This window comes from Lissotriton helveticus, chromosome 3_1 (genome assembly GCF_964261635.1).
Source record: "Lissotriton helveticus chromosome 3_1, aLisHel1.1, whole genome shotgun sequence".
NCBI lineage: Eukaryota > Metazoa > Chordata > Amphibia > Caudata > Salamandridae > Lissotriton > Lissotriton helveticus.
Genome location: NC_136061.1, coordinates 1025990301 through 1026008758, shown reverse-complemented (window position 1 = coordinate 1026008758; position 18458 = coordinate 1025990301). Strand labels below are relative to the sequence as shown.

At 43.9% G+C, this 18458-nt stretch overlaps 1 protein-coding gene across 1 annotated transcript in view; it reads right to left on the bottom strand.

The window, feature by feature from the left end:
* Positions 1-18458, bottom strand: part of LOC144824202 (dynein axonemal heavy chain 11-like) — a 3356387-nt gene that overhangs the window by 1568334 nt on the left and 1769595 nt on the right. The gene's annotated exons all lie outside the window — the stretch shown is intronic.

Genomic DNA, 18458 nt, shown 5'->3' with positions numbered 1-18458 from the left:
AGTTGTTATTGAATTTTTCAACATATGTAGTGCATATACACTTAATACAATTTCACTATATCATAACATGTCACAATTTGTTACATTGCTCCTGCTACTACTTGCACAGATAGGCTAACAATTACCTGAACCGGCAAGGTACAAAGTTTCTTCAAATGTACAATTCTTATCATTGTAGCTCTAATCGGTGACAGCCTCACTGTAGGTAAAGTGCATATACCATGCTTGTGTAGGGTTCTTGTATAAACTGTGCTATTTAACTATTCTGTTGCTTGCATGATTTGTTCTTCCGTTGAGGGAGTGGAGCTGTCCTTTACAACGGTTTCTGAATACATCCCTTTACAGTCGACCATCTGTAAACCCTGTTAGTAATGAGTCCAGGTTTATGCTATCTTGGCTTCAGCCAATTTGTGAACATCTCCACCAAGTTGAGTGCAGGGAAAAGCAGAGCATGTGACAACATTCACCTCATAGCAACTTAATCCTTTTCCAATAGAAGTGGCAGGTCCATGAATAGGCTTTCAGGCCTTGTTTTTTTTTTTGATTGTCCAAGCAAGTCCAATCAGCAAGCCTCCATGGGCCATACTATGGCAAGTGCCCCGGGAGCACAAAGGGCATTTGCGCGCACCCCCCCCCCCCCCCCCGCACTTGGTATTACAGAAAGGGCCGCAGACACTTGTGAGGCCTCTTCTGTAATATTGATGGCTCACTTAAAGCGTCAGCGCTACCTTCAAAAGGCGTTCCCTCTTTTGTAAGGGGACATGGCCCATGCAAATGACGGAATCCCTTTGCCTCTGCGCCCATCCCGTATTACAGACACGGTGCAGAGGCAAAGAAGCTCTCAGGGGGCACATAGAAGTTGACACACTGTGAGTGCGTGCCCTGAGAGCAGCCCTATGACAGGGGAAAAGGGGTCCCATGGACCCAAAGACATCCCCTTGCAGGCGGGTGCAGTCACCGACTTCACCCGCCTGCAAGGGGATCTCTAATCCCCCTTCGAAGTGCAGGCGGGTTGCCACCTGCACTATTAAAACACGGAGCTCCTGTAAATGCGAGTTTGCAGCTGGCCTGGGGGCAGTGCGTTCACTATAATGCAGTGCATTTTCACTGTTTGCGCCAGGCGCACCTTTTAAAGCTTTCTCCCGGCGCAAACATTGAAACTGCGCCTTGTCTGTAATGCCTCTGACCTCTAGTGCCCCCCCCAAAAACAACCAAAGTACTAGGAACTCCCACAACATGTGCATGAAACTGGCCTATTCTGCATGGCAGCAAGAACAGCGCCCTGAATGTGTTTCATATGTATTTTACACCACCCAGCCAGGGCATGATATACCTAATGGAGATACTTAAATGCAATTATTATATTAAACGTTATATTCCCGAAATTCATTGCTACATACGCCACCACCCTGCTCCAATCTTCCTTACTCACAGCAGCGGTGTAGGCCAACCTGCTTATTAAACTTATGTGCTCTTTTACAGAGAAGTAAGCCCAGTTTTCAGAGCAAACAGATTTTTTACTGCTGTTTCAAAAACCTCTTGCAGCCACGAGCCAAAATGGTGTGATAAAGTAAGATCTCACAGGGCCACTTCAATGCCCCTGACATGTAGAGCTTGGGCACCATTTATTTTTGTTGGACGTAAAAATATCCATTTTCGTTTTTTGAAATATTCTTTCAAAAGCTGTTAACGGTGCAGCAGAACATCATGAAAGTCATAATCCTACTGCAATATAACAGGAAATATGGTAACTAGGAAGCAGTCGACACCGAACTGAGCAGAGCCAGTTTCTAAAAAATCCCATGCAACCGAGGAAAAACTATGATGTAAATGTGGACAGGAAATGAAGAACCTTCCTAAACTAGTCCCATATCCATTGGAATAAACCTCAACATGCCCAGTGTCAGAAAATGCCTCTTTTTACATAATCACCCTCATGTTTTTTTGACTGATGTTGCCGTTTTTTTGACTATGTGCAGTGGGATTATATGCTAACCAGGCCCCGGGATATATGTTCTTCTGACCGCTAAAACAAAATGTACTATACTCCTAATTGGCATATTTAACTTACCTATAGGCCGCTTGCACATGGTACAAAGTGTACCATGGGCCTGTAAGTAAATTGTCATGCATTGTGCCAACCGCTACAGGAAGAGTGCAAACATAGCTGCAAACCTACTACTGTAAAATATTTGTGCAATTTTAAAACGTCAAATTCAACCTGTCAATATAACTCCTTTCGTCAGGTGTAAACCCTCTTCTAAATATAACTAAGGCACTCTTAAGTAGGCCTTAATGCCATTTAGACAGAATGTATGTTAATTAGAAGTAAGACATGTAAAAGTTTAATGTTAAACGTTTCCTTACAGTGAAAAGGCTCCAAAAGCTACTTTCAATATAGGTGGGTAAATGTTTTAAAGGGAAGCACTAACATACAATATTAAATATAATTATATTATCTCCGATTAAGATACAGCTACAATATTCATTTTTGGACATTTTTTAATATTTATTGCAAGCCCAGTTCACTGCTGAAGTTGGATTTGTAATACCTGTTTTGGAAAATTGATTTTTGGAAAGTGACCACTTCCCTTCATAAAGCCTGTAAAAGCTCATTTGCATGAGGTCCAATTGTTACCTGGCAGCTGAAAAGCCACCTTGAAGAGGAGTACATTTTCTCCCAGAGCTGCGACAAAGGTCTTGAATGAGGGAAGGTGTTCTGTTCTTCTGGCAACATGACCATCTGGGCTGTGCTCAGGAAACTGATTAACTCAAAGAGGCCTACCCTGTCATAGGCAAATATGAATGCATGTCAGATAATGTTTATGGGTTTCATTGACTAATAAACTATTATTATTATTATTAATATTATTATGCTATTATTATTATCCTAGGCGAATATGAACGTTAGCTGACACATGGGCAGGGGTCTCTTTGTTCACCTCGTCAGGAAGGCATCAATACCTGTGGAACAGGAGCTCCCTTTAGAACTCGTTTGAAGTGACCACAGAGGAGGGGTTACTGATTTCCCAGGTCATACCTCCAGGGTAGGCACAGTAGCTCTGCACAAGGAATAAAGGGTCTGCCATCTTTATTTTAGGTAGAGTGGGGCACACAGGAAATACTGTAAAGTAGATAGAGTTACTCCTGGGATCTTTTTCACTATTGGTTACTAGGTTAGTGCCAGGCATTAGTGTGGCACCCCTGGGTAGCCACTTCAGAACACTACTGGACCTGTGGAAGAAACAAGTACTATGCCTGCTTTTGAGACTTGTGAGGAGACTTAAAAGGCTGGACATGCTCCGACTTGTACCTAGGGCTTAGAAGCGGACTCCAATGGTCAGTAGTCTGATCTCCTGTTAAGCTAAGGGACACAGCAAGCTGCTAGATGCCCTTTTCCTGAAGAACCCAGCTGACTAGTTCCAACTGGATCTGCTCGGGACCCTGCTGGTGGCTTCCGCTGTAGTAATTCCTGCCCCCTATGTGCTGTTCCCAAGCTGCTGGGACCATTAACTTTGTCAAAGTGTACTCCTAGCATCCTGAAAAAACAGAAACTTTTTAACTCCAAAGACCGCCGTCTTTCTGACAAAGATGCGATACTGCTGGGCCTTAGATTCACATTACCGCCACTCTGAGCTTTTCTGCAGCACCAAATCTGTTTCAACGGGACATCAGAGAGAGGGTATGTGGCCTCATGGAGCTCTGCTTGTCTACTGTTGGCAGCCATGCACCACTGGAGGAATCCAAGCTCCAAAAAAGTGATTGAGTCTGACTCAGAAATATTCACTGGGTGAACCTTTCCCGCTAAAAGTCAACAGCTTCTCTGGGACTTAGTTCAATGGCTATCCAGCATCATGGAGTCCGTCCGGCTACAACCTGCTACCTTGCCCCACAGAGAATTTTTGATTTCCATGTTAGAGACTAAGGGCCTGATTAAGATCTCAGCGGGCGGGTTACTCTGTCACAATGGTGACGGATATTCCTTTCTGCGAAATAAAAATCCCATAGGATACAATGGGATTTATATTTCTGTGGACAGGTAATCGTTCACCATTGTGACGGAGTAACTCATCTGCCAAAATCTACATCAGACCCTAAGGCAGCAAGTAAAATTTCTAACCATAATGAACCTGGTTTCTATATCTGACCCGCACTCAATTGCCGGTCAGCCTTAAAGCATGCCTGGGTCCTGATGAAGTGCAACCAAGTGACCGCACCTGGCATTTGATCCTTGTTAGTGCTATTTTTATTTAAAGCATTAAAAATTCATAGTTCAAGATCCCCTTATTTTATGTTTGTCATTCTGTTTATTGAAGTATTCTCGTGTTTATACTTTGGAGTGGGATTTTTGACTCTTTAACTGTTTTGCTGCTTCTAAATGCTTTAAACATTTTTTTTCAGTTAAGGTTGTCTGCTGTGGGCCATAGCTAGCAGAGCTAGAGCTCAGGTGTAAATTACTGAAACCTTTCCTGTACCTAACAAGAATAGTAACATTATTACTTCTGTTGAACTATTATCCACCCTAACTAATGAACAAGTTACTTACCTGTTGTATCCTTATTTCTTGTAGAGACTTTATCTGGCTGCAGATTCATCACCTTTTGCATATTCCCCAGGCATCAGACTGAATACTGAAACTTTTCAGCAGTACTTCTGCAAGCTGGTAGGTGACACTGTGCGGCTCCGCTTTGACTCTGTTCTTCTCTGGAAATGATATGTGGAGCTTATGTAGGCACCACTACTGCACGCTGACATCAGCTCCTTTGGAGAGTGTCTGCGCCCCAAGCGCTGAGCCCCAAAAGCAAATTGGTATAACCAGTGTGCAAGTTCCTAAACTTGGGATTGTATTAATTGATAGGGGGCAACCACAGAAAGGGGAGGATGGTAGGGTTGGTGAGACATCTGATAGAGCTCGATAGCTTGATAGAGTCTCTAATAGAAAGACCATCACAGAAGGCGAGTAACTTGATCGTCTGATAGAGAATTCTAGCCGCAGATTTCTCACCTTTTGAATAGATACCAAAAGAGTACCTATTTGGAGACGGGTCTGTGGATGAATTCAAACCAGAAAGTCCTACAAGACCAAGTCGATAAAATTCCCCCACGAAAAACCTCACTGAACGTATGGAGGGGCACCCATGTAGCCACATGGCAAATGTCCAGGCCAGGGACTCATGTGCCAAAGCAGTGTTAGCAGCTTTGCCTTGGTAGGATGAGCAAACAGTCCTTCCAGAGGCTGCTTTCCAGCCACTATGTAGCAGACCTTAATGCAGCCTACAATCTAGCCGGAGATGGTTGTCTTCTGTACTGACTTGCCTTTTTTTGCTCCAGAAAACCCCACAAACAGCTAATCATCCACCCGGTGTTATTTCATACAATTGATGTAAACTCTCAGCGCTCTGATGTAGTCCAAACAATGGTGTCTCTCCTCCTCCTCCTTAGAGGGGTAAGGCAGATCACAGAAGGTCTGCAAGGTGATTTTTAACCAAGAAGGAAATGCATCATAACTTTAGGTAAGAAAGACACTGTGTCCACAAAACCAGCTTGTCTGTAATCAAGGTGATGTACGACGGATTGGCACAAACAGCCTGAAGATCACTCAAATGCCGTACTGAAGTTATAGCAATTTGGAACACTGTCTAGAGGGTGAAAAGCTACAAGGTGCAACTGTGAAGTGGCTCGAACAGAGTGCACATCAGTAACGTAAAGACCAATTTAAGGTCCCACTGTGGCATTACAAAGGGAGAGGGAGGAAACAAATGTAAAAAAAAAGTGCATAACAACTGCAGACTCAAACAATGACTGCTGAATTGATCTGGCAACCACAAAAATGCTTAACGAGGAGAAAGGTAATTTTAGTTGTGCACAGAGCAAAGCATTGCAGAGCTAGGGATAAAACAAATATTAAAACATCAGACAACTTTGCCTGGAGGGGATCTAGCTGCTGAGTACTGCACCAAGCCACAAATTTGTCCCAACAACAGACGCATACAGTTTTTGTTAAGGGATGCCTGACTGCCAAAATGACATCAATCACCTCGGAGGAAGGTTGAAGGGGCTCAGCTGCTACCGCTTAATCTCCAAAGCATGAAGGTGGAGACTGCCAAGGCCCATGTGCAGAATCCACCCTATTGCTGCAATAGCAGGTCCTTCCGGAGGGGCAGCCTGAGCAGAAAACAGATGCTCAAGACCAGGAATTCTGGATACCATATTCTCTATCCCCAATCTGGAGACACTAGGATGACTTAGGCCTAGTTGGTCCTGATCTTCCGGAGATCTTTGGGCAGCAGTGGTATTACCGGAAAGGCATACAGGAGTCCATTGTTCTACTTAAGGCTGAACGTATTAACGAATGAAAGATGATTTGGAAACTATAACACACAGAAGTACTGACAGTGGACGCTCTTGGTGGTGGCAAACAGATTGAGCCATTGTTCTTTTTATTCCCGGAGGAGACCTTGATGAACTCTGGGTGCAATTTCCCCTCATGATCTGCTAGGTGCCGATAGCTGAGCTTATTTGCCCTGGAATTAAATGATCCTGCCAGGTCATTCACCACCAGGAAGATTTCTTGGTGGTCCAGCCATTTCCAGAGATGCAAGGCCTTCTGGTACATGGTCAATCACCTTACCCCACCCTGTTTCTGGCAGTACCTCATTGTGGTGATGTTGACCAGGAAACCTATAAATGCCTCCCCTAGATGGATGGAAGGAAGGCTTTTAACAACACCAACTGGATGGCCCTCAGCTCCAGAATATTGATGTGTAGCCAGAACCTTGCTGGAGACAAGAGGCCTCTGATCTCCACTTCTTCCAGATGGTCATCCAAACCCAGAAGCAATGCATCAGGCATCACTGTGGGCTCTGGATGGGGAAGGGAGAGGGATCTGCCATTGATGTAATCAAGGTCCACAACTGCAGATCCTTCACAGTCACCTCTGTAATATGAAAATGGTCCTAGAGGTTACCCACTGAGACTTCAGCTCAGACTGCAGATAACTCATATGCCACCTAGCATGCTCAACGAGTAGGATGCTGGAGGTCATCAGTCCCAGAAGCATCAGAGTCGACCTCACTGCAACCTCAGCCCGAGGTTGAAAGATCAGGATCATAGCCTGAATACTACAGACTCCCTTGGAGGTGAATGACGACTGCCTGGGGGAAGCCTACCTTCAATGGCCAGTAGTAGAGAAAGCGGAAGACTGCCCCCTCTTACTTCTGAAGATGTGCTGCCACTACTTTTGTGAACACATGAGAGACACTGGTGAGACTAGAGGGGAGTATAGCAAATGCAAAATGTTGCAGTCCCACCATAAAACACATGTAGTGTAATGGCCTGTAGGACAATTATCTGACAACAGGCGTCCTGCAGGTCCAAAACCAAAATCCCTTCTCCAGGGTTTAGGGCAGACAAGACATGAGCCAGAGCAAGGATCCTGAATTTTTCCTTTGGGGGGTGTTGAGAGGGCATATGTCTACAATCAGAAGAAGGCTTCTGTCCTTTTTTGGCATCAGAAAGTAGTTGGAATAACAATCACATTGTACTTCAGGCATGGGCTTCCTCTTGATAGCCCCTTCGGCTAATCGGTCTTGCGCTTTCTGCCGCAAAACAGAAAGATGGTCCTCAGTCAATCACTGGGGTCATTGGTGGTAGGTGCGAGCGATGTGATGTGGTTGGACTGGCTGAGGTATGGGCTACCTCAGCAGAAGCAATGAAAGTAATGTTAGGGCTGATGTGGCTGGCGAGATTGGGCAGATAAACCCAGTCGGCATGCTGTAGCCCTGCACTCCTCAACCCGCTCGAGGGAAGAGTCTGCCTTGTCCCCAAACATGGAAGGCCCGTTGAATGGCATTTTCATGAAGGATGAATAGACATTGTCTGAAAAACCAGAGGACCACAGTCAAGTGTGGCAGCAAATGGCAACACTGGTGCCAATGGCTCGCCAAATGGAATCTGTGGTGTCCAAGCCACAGTGAATTGTGAACTTGCCTGTGCCCCGACGGTCATCTATGGCATGGGTGTTGGCTGGTTAGAGATTGACAGGAACATCTGGGAGGACTTCAGTCACAGAGTGCAAAACTGCATGTGAATAGCGCCCCAGGAGGCAGCTGGCATTCACTGACCTGAGTGCCAAGTTGGTGGAGCGATAAATGCAGGGTCACCTGGGGCAGTGCAGTGGCGTCATGAAATTTGGCAGTGGACTGGGGGGGCCATAGCAAGGTTTGGCTCATGCCTTTGTGGGCACCTAACTGCAATAATCAGGTGAACGCCAATATTTGCAATCACTCCAGGTTTTCCGTGGCAGCTCTGCACCTCGACTTTGGTTGATCTAGCAATTAGAGACACCACTCTCTTTCCTTGGCCCCATCAATTTAGCACAGTATAATTGGATTTGATGTATTAGTGACTTGGACCACTCAAAAATGTAGTTCTAGATCGGGAAGTACATTTTAAAAGGTTTAATACAGAAAAGCACATAAGGCTTTATATAAGATATAATATGGAATATCATGAAGACTCAGATACTGATTACAAAATTAGCATCAGAATATTAATCCCTAGTTAAGCAGTTAAATTCAGAAGGCCTACATCAGAACTTCCAGCTGAAGTCCTTCAAAATGATACATTGGGTACAGGAAGAAAGTTTAATTTACTATACACAGTCTCTAACCAGTGGTACAACTGATATCACACCTTCTATGTCTGCAGAAACTGTGAGGAGAGGAGGTTTGCAGAGTGTCTATGATTGGGAGGGGGAATGACCAAGAGTAAGGTAAACAAAACGACAGAAAAACACCATCCATTTCAAATTAAATGGTGTCTCATTTGAAAATGTGACGACAAAATTATGTTTTGAAAACACTTCCGAACTAATTTTATTTATCATTCAAAGCAAATTATTACAAGTTCATCAATTCAAATCAAATCAAATTCCTTTATTCGGTTTCCTTAGTTTTGTAGGAGAACCATAAAAGTACAAATAAAAAGCATATGCAAACAATTAAATACAGTCAATACGGTCAGTGCATTGCGATAAAAAACATATGCAAAAAATAAATACAATCAATATAATTAGTGGATTACGAATTCAATAAGTAATTAAAAAAGAGCAATTAAAACAAAATACTTCAAGTTAAAATGTCGGTGCATCAGAAATTAGCCAAGGTTTGAGCGATGTTTGACACAGAGTTTCAAAAAACAGGCTATAGATTTAGCATACACTTCATTTTCCAAGAATTGGAGCGCAAGAAAAGCTGGGCAACAACATCGTAGACCCATTAATCTTAGTATAGGGACTATCCATCGACTTTGTGGATTTGCGTAAAATCTACAAAATAGCACTATATGAATTGAGGATTGTAAGGAGACATCGTCACACGGACACGCAGAAAGATTCTTAGACCAGTCATTCTGTTGCGGGAAAGTTATTAAACGAAAAAAGATGTTAAATCTAAATCTGGTCAATAGAAATTTCTCGTAGGTATTCAGATTGTACATTAAATATGGCTGCACTGTAAAGGCGGTCTGGATAGCTAGAGTGTGCTGCACTGAACTTTTTCCAATCTCGCTAGAAAGTCGTAACTGCCCTAAATGTGACAAGCTTAACTTTTTTTATTCTTTCCTCCGTATCTCAGAGATAGTTAATGGATGGTTAAAGTATCTCGCTAGGCCTAAATCAACTAAGAATTTTTTCACATAGGCTAGCCAACTAATCTTATGCATCTTTTCCAACATGAGGCAATAATGAATGAGACATCGTGACAATTCGCACTGTTCCGATGTCCAGACACGATGCCATAAAAGGATTCACTGAATTCTGATAATATTGGATATATATTCCAGCCCTAACTCTAAGTGGCAGCAATATGTTGAAGAGCGTTGAGGGACTACGAGTAAGTATCTCAAGAAACAATTCTCAATCTTCTGTAACACATCCACTTTGGCATGGCCCCACACCCCCGCGCCATAACTGGCTACGCTAACGCATTTGGTTGATATATCTTTATAATTTCTGGCGGGGACCTCTTCCCTATCTTCTGAGCAAATGCTACGAGAGCAGTAGTAGCCCTAAGAAATAATCGTTTTCTTGCATTTATAGCCTGCGTCCATGAGGACTTATTATCAATTAAAATCCCTAAATAGGTATAGGAAGTAGTACACTCTAACTTGGTGTTATTAATAAAAATCTTTTATCTTTTTTGGTCTGGGGCCTGTGTGCATTACATAAGTTTTCTTTATATTAACTATCAGATCCAAACTCGCCATGAAGCTGGGGTATTTGTCTAAAACATGCTGGAGTTGCAGGGGGGTTCTAGACATAATCACAGCGTCGTCGGTGTATAAGAGCGCCGGTATTGGGCGACAACCAATGGTAGGCAGATCCTGACTCCCTTCCAACATTGCTGCTCCTATCCCGTTGGTATAGAGGGTGAATAAGAAGGGGACCAGGACACAACCTTGCCTGACCCCGGTCTCCACCCCAAATGGCTCGGTGAGTTCTCCCCTAGGCCCATACCTGACTCTTGCTGATGCGCCCTAACAGAGCTCGCGGAGAAAGTTTACCAGTGATAAATCTACACCCATTGCCAAGAGGATCAACCACAATTTCGTGTGACTGATGCAGTCAAAGGCCGCTGTCAGATCGACATAGGCCATATGTAGGTACCCCCCTTTTGCTCGAGCGTATTTCCCCAATAGAAGAGAAAGATTCAGAGCCTGCTCCACGGTACCCAAACCCTCTCGAAACCCGTACTACAAATCAGAAATTATATTGTGGTTATTGGGCCAGTCCTGGAGACGTTCCAAAAGAATACGGCCAGCGACCTTACCAAGGGATTCTAAGAGGTATATGGATCGGTAGCACATTGGGCTGTGTCGATCCCCCTTTTTAAAAATGGGTACTAAAATTGAGACAGACCATGATTCAACTAAGCCTACAGTACTAGCCGCATCAAGCACTCTGGTAAGAATAGGGGACCATAAGTCCAAATTATCTTTAAAGAAATCCACCGGGACCCCATCGGGGCCCGGTGCTTTTCCAGATTTGGAGGCCATCAGAACACTAATCACCTCTGTGTATGTGAAAGTTAATGCGATCGGATATAGTGAATGGGTAGACAATACTTCCCTCCCATCTTTCTCAGATTGCTCAGAGTTTGCATGCGGATCAATACTGAATATTTTGGTAAAATGCTTAACCCATGTTTTATCGTCCACAGCGACATCTATCTTAGGGTACCCATTCGTATCAGACAAAAAGGGGGATTTAACTATTCTCCAAAAATTAGCACTGTCGTTCATAGAACAACTCTTATGGAGTTGGTCCCATAAGCCATTTCTTAGTTCGGTCTTTCGGGTTTTTAAGGCTGCATTATAGGCCTTTCTAAGTCTAATAATCTCTTCTCTGTCCCTATTAGATGTATGGAGCGCAGTTTTTAATCTAGAGTAAGCTTTTGTGCACTCTATGTTAAACCACCCTTTTTTTTAGTTCCCTTTTTTAGTTTGTGTTTGACGTAGTTCTTCTTGTACTATTTTGGTGATGTTTATATAGCTGGACAATATTTTTTCATGGGAAGTATCAAGGTTAAGACAGGTTTCAAGTAGAGGCAATGCTTGCTTAACCATTTAGCCATCATATGGGCTGGATCCATTTTTGCCCATTTTATAGAAAAAACATTTAGTCTGTCCAAATTTAGGGTTTGTTGTTTCAGGAGACTCAATGGACTTAATAAAAATCTTTTATCTTTTTTGGTCTGGGGCCTGTGTGCATTACATAAGTTTTCTTTATATTAACTATCAGATCCAAACTCGCCATGAAGCTGGGGTATTTGTCTAAAACATGCTGGAGTTGCAGGGGGGTTCTAGACATAATCACAGCGTCGTCGGTGTATAAGAGCGCCGGTATTGGGCGACAACCAATGGTAGGCAGATCCTGACTCCCTTCCAACATTGCTGCTCCTATCCCGTTGGTATAGAGGGTGAATAAGAAGGGGACCAGGACACAACCTTGCCTGACCCCGGTCTCCACCCCAAATGGCTCGGTGAGTTCTCCCCTAGGCCCATACCTGACTCTTGCTGATGCGCCCTAACAGAGCTCGCGGAGAAAGTTTACCAGTGATAAATCTACACCCATTGCCAAGAGGATCAACCACAATTTCGTGTGACTGATGCAGTCAAAGGCCGCTGTCAGATCGACATAGGCCATATGTAGGTACCCCCCTTTTGCTCGAGCGTATTTCCCCAATAGAAGAGAAAGATTCAGAGCCTGCTCCACGGTACCTAAACCCTCTCGAAACCCATACTACAAATCAGAAATTATATTGTGGTTATTGGGCCAGTCCTGGAGACGTTCCAAAAGAATACGGCCAGCGACCTTACCAAGGGAGTCTAAGAGGTAAATGGATCGGTAGCACATTGGGCTGTGTCGATCCCCCTTTTTAAAAATGGGTACTAAAATTGAGACAGACCATGATTCAACTAAGCCTACAGTACTAGCCGCATCAAGCACTCTGGTAAGAATAGGGGACCATAAGTCCAAATTATCTTTAAAGAAATCCACCGGGACCCCATCGGGGCCCGGTGCTTTTCCAGATTTGGAGGCCATCAGAACACTAATCACCTCTGTGTATGTGAAAGTTAATGCGATCGGATATAGTGAATGGGTAGACAATACTTCCCTCCCATCTTTCTCAGATTGCTCAGAGTTTGCATGCGGATCAATACTGAATATTTTGGTAAAATGCTTAACCCATGTTTTATCGTCCACAGCGACATCTATCTTAGGGTACCCATTCGTATCAGACAAAAAGGGGGATTTAACTATTCTCCAAAAATTAGCACTGTCGTTCATAGAACAACTCTTATGGAGTTGGTCCCATAAGCCATTTCTTAGTTCGGTCTTTCGGGTTTTTAAGGCTGCATTATAGGCCTTTCTAAGTCTAATAATCTCTTCTCTGTCCCTATTAGATGTATGGAGCGCAGTTTTTAATCTAGAGTAAGCTTTTGTGCACTCTATGTTAAACCACCCTTTTTTTAGTTCCCTTTTTTAGTTTGTGTTTGACGTAGTTCTTCTTGTACTATTTTGGTGATGTTTATATAGCTGGACAATATTTTTTCATGGGAAGTATCAAGGTTAAGACAGGTTTCAAGTAGAGGCAATGCTTGCTTAACCATTTAGCCATCATATGGGCTGGATCCATTTTTGCCCATTTTATAGAAAAAACATTTAGTCTGTCCAAATTTAGGGTTTGTTGTTTCAGGAGACTCAATGGATTGGACTTCACCAAAACTGTTGCTAAAAATAATGAGAGGCTATTGGGGAAATGATCGCTAATGGCGTTATTAATTGTGGTGAACTTCCGCATGGTGGGTTCCATGCTATAAGAAGCAAGTATAAAATCAATTGTGCTAGAGAGCCCCCTCCCGTTAAATGTGGGGGAGAAAGGGACTAATGGAGCTACCATTTCATTAGCAAAACCAGCTCCACTGCGAACAGGATCTCGCTCATGCGATTACCAATATTAGTGTGAGAAAAATGTGTTAAATTGTTCCCGCACTCGACCTGGATTCTGCAGTTTTTACTATTATTGTTTTTACAAAGGGATAAATTAAAATCACCGCCCCAGATCAACATGAACGATTTATTCATGTGCTTGTAACGCAATTCTTGTAGAAAAGAAAAGATAATATTTAAAACAGCAATTAAATCAACTTGATTAAGATTATTATAAAAATGTACAAGGAAATAAATGGACGACTTATTGACAATTAACTTGAAGATCTGGTAGTTACTTTCCAACCTCAACGGGACAATATCCTTAAGTGCTAACAAGTTTGAAATATATGTTATTAGTCCCCCCTTCAACCTTCCCGAAGTGGAAGGCAAAGCATTCAAGAAATAGGTCTTATAACCCTCAAGATGAATTGGGGTGCTTAACCAAGTCTCCTGTAAACACACAATGTTATGTTTCCCCACCAGTTCTAACCAAATATCATTTGTCTTTTTGGAACGAAGACCCGCAATGTTCCAAAAGACAATATCAAGTTTTAGGTCTCTTGATTCGAGCTGACCTGTCAAGTCATGGGTGATTGCCTCTGTATTTGACGTAGGGGCTGTCGGCTCAGCCTCATTCTGACCAACACTCATATGGGATTAGACAGCATCAAGTGCTGCGTTCGGTACTAGTCGTTGTGAATCTGAGTTTGGGGGATTAAGTACTTTCGGACTACCGGGACAGTTTCCTAACATTTGCGTTTCAAGTTGCCTAGGGACCAAGCTAAGAGCAGCAGGCGGTAAAACCCTTATTGGTATGTCCACAACTTTCAGTCATTCATTAGCGTCCAGACCTGCAAGAACTTTAAATCTATTGTAAGTAGGCATTGACTGCGTTTGGGTTTGGTTAATTAGTGGATTTCTCCAGTTGGAAAGGGTCTGATGGTTTCTTCTGGGAGGATAAAAGAACCCTAGCGGTAGAATATTAATCCCAATAGGGTCTACAGAGTGATTTTCACCTGCCCTCAGATATTCATTTACTAGCAACGGTGAACCAAATGTCATAACTATGCAATCACCTGCTAAAAAAATTTCACATGATCCCACCCGCTGAACTCTTCTGATCATCTTGAACTCCTGAAAGAGCTGTCTGTTCATACCTACCCTAGTGCTCAGCCAATGTACTGATTTGTTTTTAAGGGATACCCATGATTCCTCTTCAGCAGCTTGCTTCTTTGGAATGTCACCCAGGACAATATTGTATGGAGTGGCTTCCGGGGGAAGATCTAGATAAGTGTCTGAGGAAATTGAATGAATCCCTAGAAAGAAATGACTTTGGGTAAGCTTGTTGATGCTGTTGATGGAAGAGGGTTGTTTGTGTCTGATGTATAGCGACCATAGGGGTTATTAAGCTTCTATTATGGTCAATGGCCGATGAACTAGGCAGATGCTGTACCCGTTTCACTTTATTTGCTGTGGATCTATTATCAGTCAGGGATTTGCTACAAGCAACCTGGTCTGCCCCTGTTTTGTGCTGGCCATATTTGATGAAAAATGTGAGTTCCCTGCAGCGATATTGAAATTCGTACTAGCATTATCGCATTTATTTAAGCTTTGGTTGGTCGCTACCACTTGGTTAAGCTTACCGCTGAGAAGATTCTCTATGTTGGTCATTCTGGATGACAACTGATCCAGCCTGACCCTTACATAAAGATCTAATCTCTCTACCAATGATACCAAATTATTGATGTCCGAATGAATTATAGGACTGTTAATTAGTTCAGCCTTACGCTTGGGTTGGCCTTTATTCTGCCCAGCTATTTTTTTCCCGTGTTGGGTGCATTTCACTGATTTAATCGAGTTGGAAGAGGGATGAATATCGACTTGTTCTACATCTTTCAAAGTGTTTTGTCTGTCGTTAGGTAGAGGATTCTTGGACTTTTTTAAGGGGGGTTGCGTTGGAGAGTCACTGACGATAGATAGAATCTCATCAGGGCTCTGTTGGATACAACCATTAGGTAGATTTTCAACTGTTTTCCTTAAGTCCAATTGTACGATTTCATCTTGGTGGGGTGAATCCTGGCTTAGCCGGGAAGAGGTCCCTTCAATTGACTCTTCAACAGACAAAATCTGTTTATCTAACACTTCTACCACCCCAGTTAAATAATTCAATAGAGTTTGCTGAGGGTCGGGAGTCGGCTTATTACCCCTGGGCATTTTGCGACTCAATAATTTCCTTTTTCCCAGGATCGTGGCCGATTTCCTCGCCTCCTAGCAAAACCCAGTAATACTATTTTCGACAGTGTTCGTGTTACTGACAACTGAAATATGTGTACCAGGGACAAAACCAAGGGAGTGGGCCCAGCCCGGCCTCGTCCGGTCACAGACGGGCAAGGATGGGCCCGCCCCGGGCGAGCCCGCGCCGTGGGAGCCCGCACACAATTTTAAAGCCCTGGGGGCGGGAGAACTGCTGCCCGCTGGGAGATAAGGTCCAGGGCAGCGCGCGGTCCGCGGGATGGAAGAGGCGTTGACCGAAGACAAGCGAGAGTCCCCGCAGCAGCCAACAATCCCCTCAACGAGCCAGAAGCAAGGGCAGATCCAACGACGAGATGGCAGGTAGGGAGTGAAGTACCAGGAGTCTTTTTATTTTTTTCCAAGAAGTTCATCAATTAAAACTACACAACCTATAAGAATTAGAAATTCACACAAATAAATTATCGCGCAGATCTGCTCTTTCAAAAAAGCTTCCACACCAGCAAAAAGGTATACATAAAGGCCTTGTTAAATAGTAATAGGGGCGTAGTAGATGTCTACCCCAGCTGAAGAACCTCCGCAGGTACATTGGTCTTGACCTTTAAGATTGGAAGCTTGAGGTCGAGGACTTTTGCTGCCCTACACGTAACCATGGCATAGAAGCACTCTTCTCAGTGGCAGGGCCAGAGGGTGAGAGGAGACCGGAAGCAGAGGAGGTATCAAGGCCACTAACTTCCTGCAGGTTGTCGTACCAGTTCTCCTCATGAGAAGGTTGAATAATCTCATCACCGAACATAATCATTATCTGAATCTGGGGTGAACAGGGTGTGCTGTTGTCATTGTGAAGGCAGATCAAGTTGAGGTAATGGAGCCACAATGGTGGCTGAGGAGAACTTTGCTCGAGGGTGAACTGGTGCCAACTCGAAGTCATAGTGGATAATTGGGGCATCATCTTTGATGCACCAGGAACTGCAGTGGATCGTGGTGCTGGAGGTGGAGTCATGAGTAGAGCCGCAGGTAGCCCTATTAAGGGCTCAAAGGGTCCAGCTGCCGACAAGGGGTGAATCCACCAGTGGTAACCCAGGTTGAGACCGTTTTGGCGCTAATTCTTTCAGTGCTTGGCGATGCAGAGGTTCACCTTGCAGTGTCGTATTGTCTTTGGGTCCATCAACACATAGTCACTGCAGGCTTTAGAGTTGTGGCTAGACCCCAAGCACCACAGGCAAATTTGGTGAGGATTTATCCCCGACATTTGTAAAGTGACATTCCTTACAGGGCTTAAAACTTTTCATTTTGTGAGGTGACATCCCTTGCACACTGTAAAACAGTTATTTAATCAAAGTAAGGGTCTCAAAAGACGAGGGATAGCTCTGGATCAGCATTGGTGGCGCAGAAAGTAAGTAACTGACTCCAGCACATAGGAGTGGCACCTATGTAGGCTCGGCATGTCATTTCTGTAATGGAATGGCATCAGTGCAGAGCCACACAGTGCCACCTACCTGTGCTCAGAGATACTGCTAAAAAGATTCCGGATCCAGTCTGATGTCTGGGGAATATTCAAAACGTGAGGAATCTGTGACTCGAAGTCTCAATTAAAAACTTTCTCACAACCAGAAACTTCAATAATAAAGTAAGTAACTGACTCCAGCACATAGGAGTGGCACCTATGTAGGCTCCACATGTCATTTCTGTAATGGAATGGCATCAGTGCAGAGCCACACAGTGCCACCTACCTGTGCTCAGAGATACTGCTAAAAAGATTCCGGATCCAGTCTGATGTCTAGGGAATATTCAAAACGTGAGGAATCTGTGACTCGAAGTCTCAATTAAAAACTTTCTCACAACCAGAAACTTCAATAATAATATTGATTCAAAGAACAAGTTGTTTTTGTTTCACTTGACACTTTCTGTAAATGAGGCAAATTTTGTAATATTTTAGTTAGGAGAAGAATGACCTCCTGGAACATTTGGTCAGCACCTTTTTGTAAATATGGGCGAAATTTGTGAATTTGCGGTACGCGAATTCGCGCGAAATCGTAACCGTGATTCGCAAATTTCGCGAATTCCGCAAACTCGCGGATTATTTTTTTTTTTGCCAGTTCGCGATGGTTTTTTGCACCCTCTGGTTCATCACAGCACCCTCTGGTTCACCACTGCCACCCTCTGGTTCATCACTGCCACCCTCTGGCTCACCACTGTCACCCTCTGGTTCATCACTGCCACCCTCTGGTTCATCACAGCACCCTCTGGTTCATCACAGCACCCACTGGTTCACCACTGCACCTTCTGGTTCATCACAGCACCCTCTGGTTCACCACTGCACCTTCTGGTTAATCACAGCACCCTCTGGTTCACCACTGCCACCCTCTGGTTCACCACTGTCACCCTCTGGTTCATCACTACCACCCTCTGGTTCATCACTGCCATCCTCTGATTCACCACTGCCACCCTCTGGTACATCACAGCACCCACTGGTTCACCACTGCACCTTCTGGTTCATCACAGCACCCTCTGGTTCACCAATGCACTTTCTGGTTCATCACAGCACCCTCTGGTTCACCACTGCACCTTCTGGTTCATCACAGCACCCTCTGGTTCACCACTGTAGATTATGGGGAGAAAGTACACCTGCCCAGCCTCAACCGAAACAAATTAATTTGGGGCTGGTTAATGTGCTACTGAATTTGAGCTTCAAGTCCGGCACCTGCTTCTT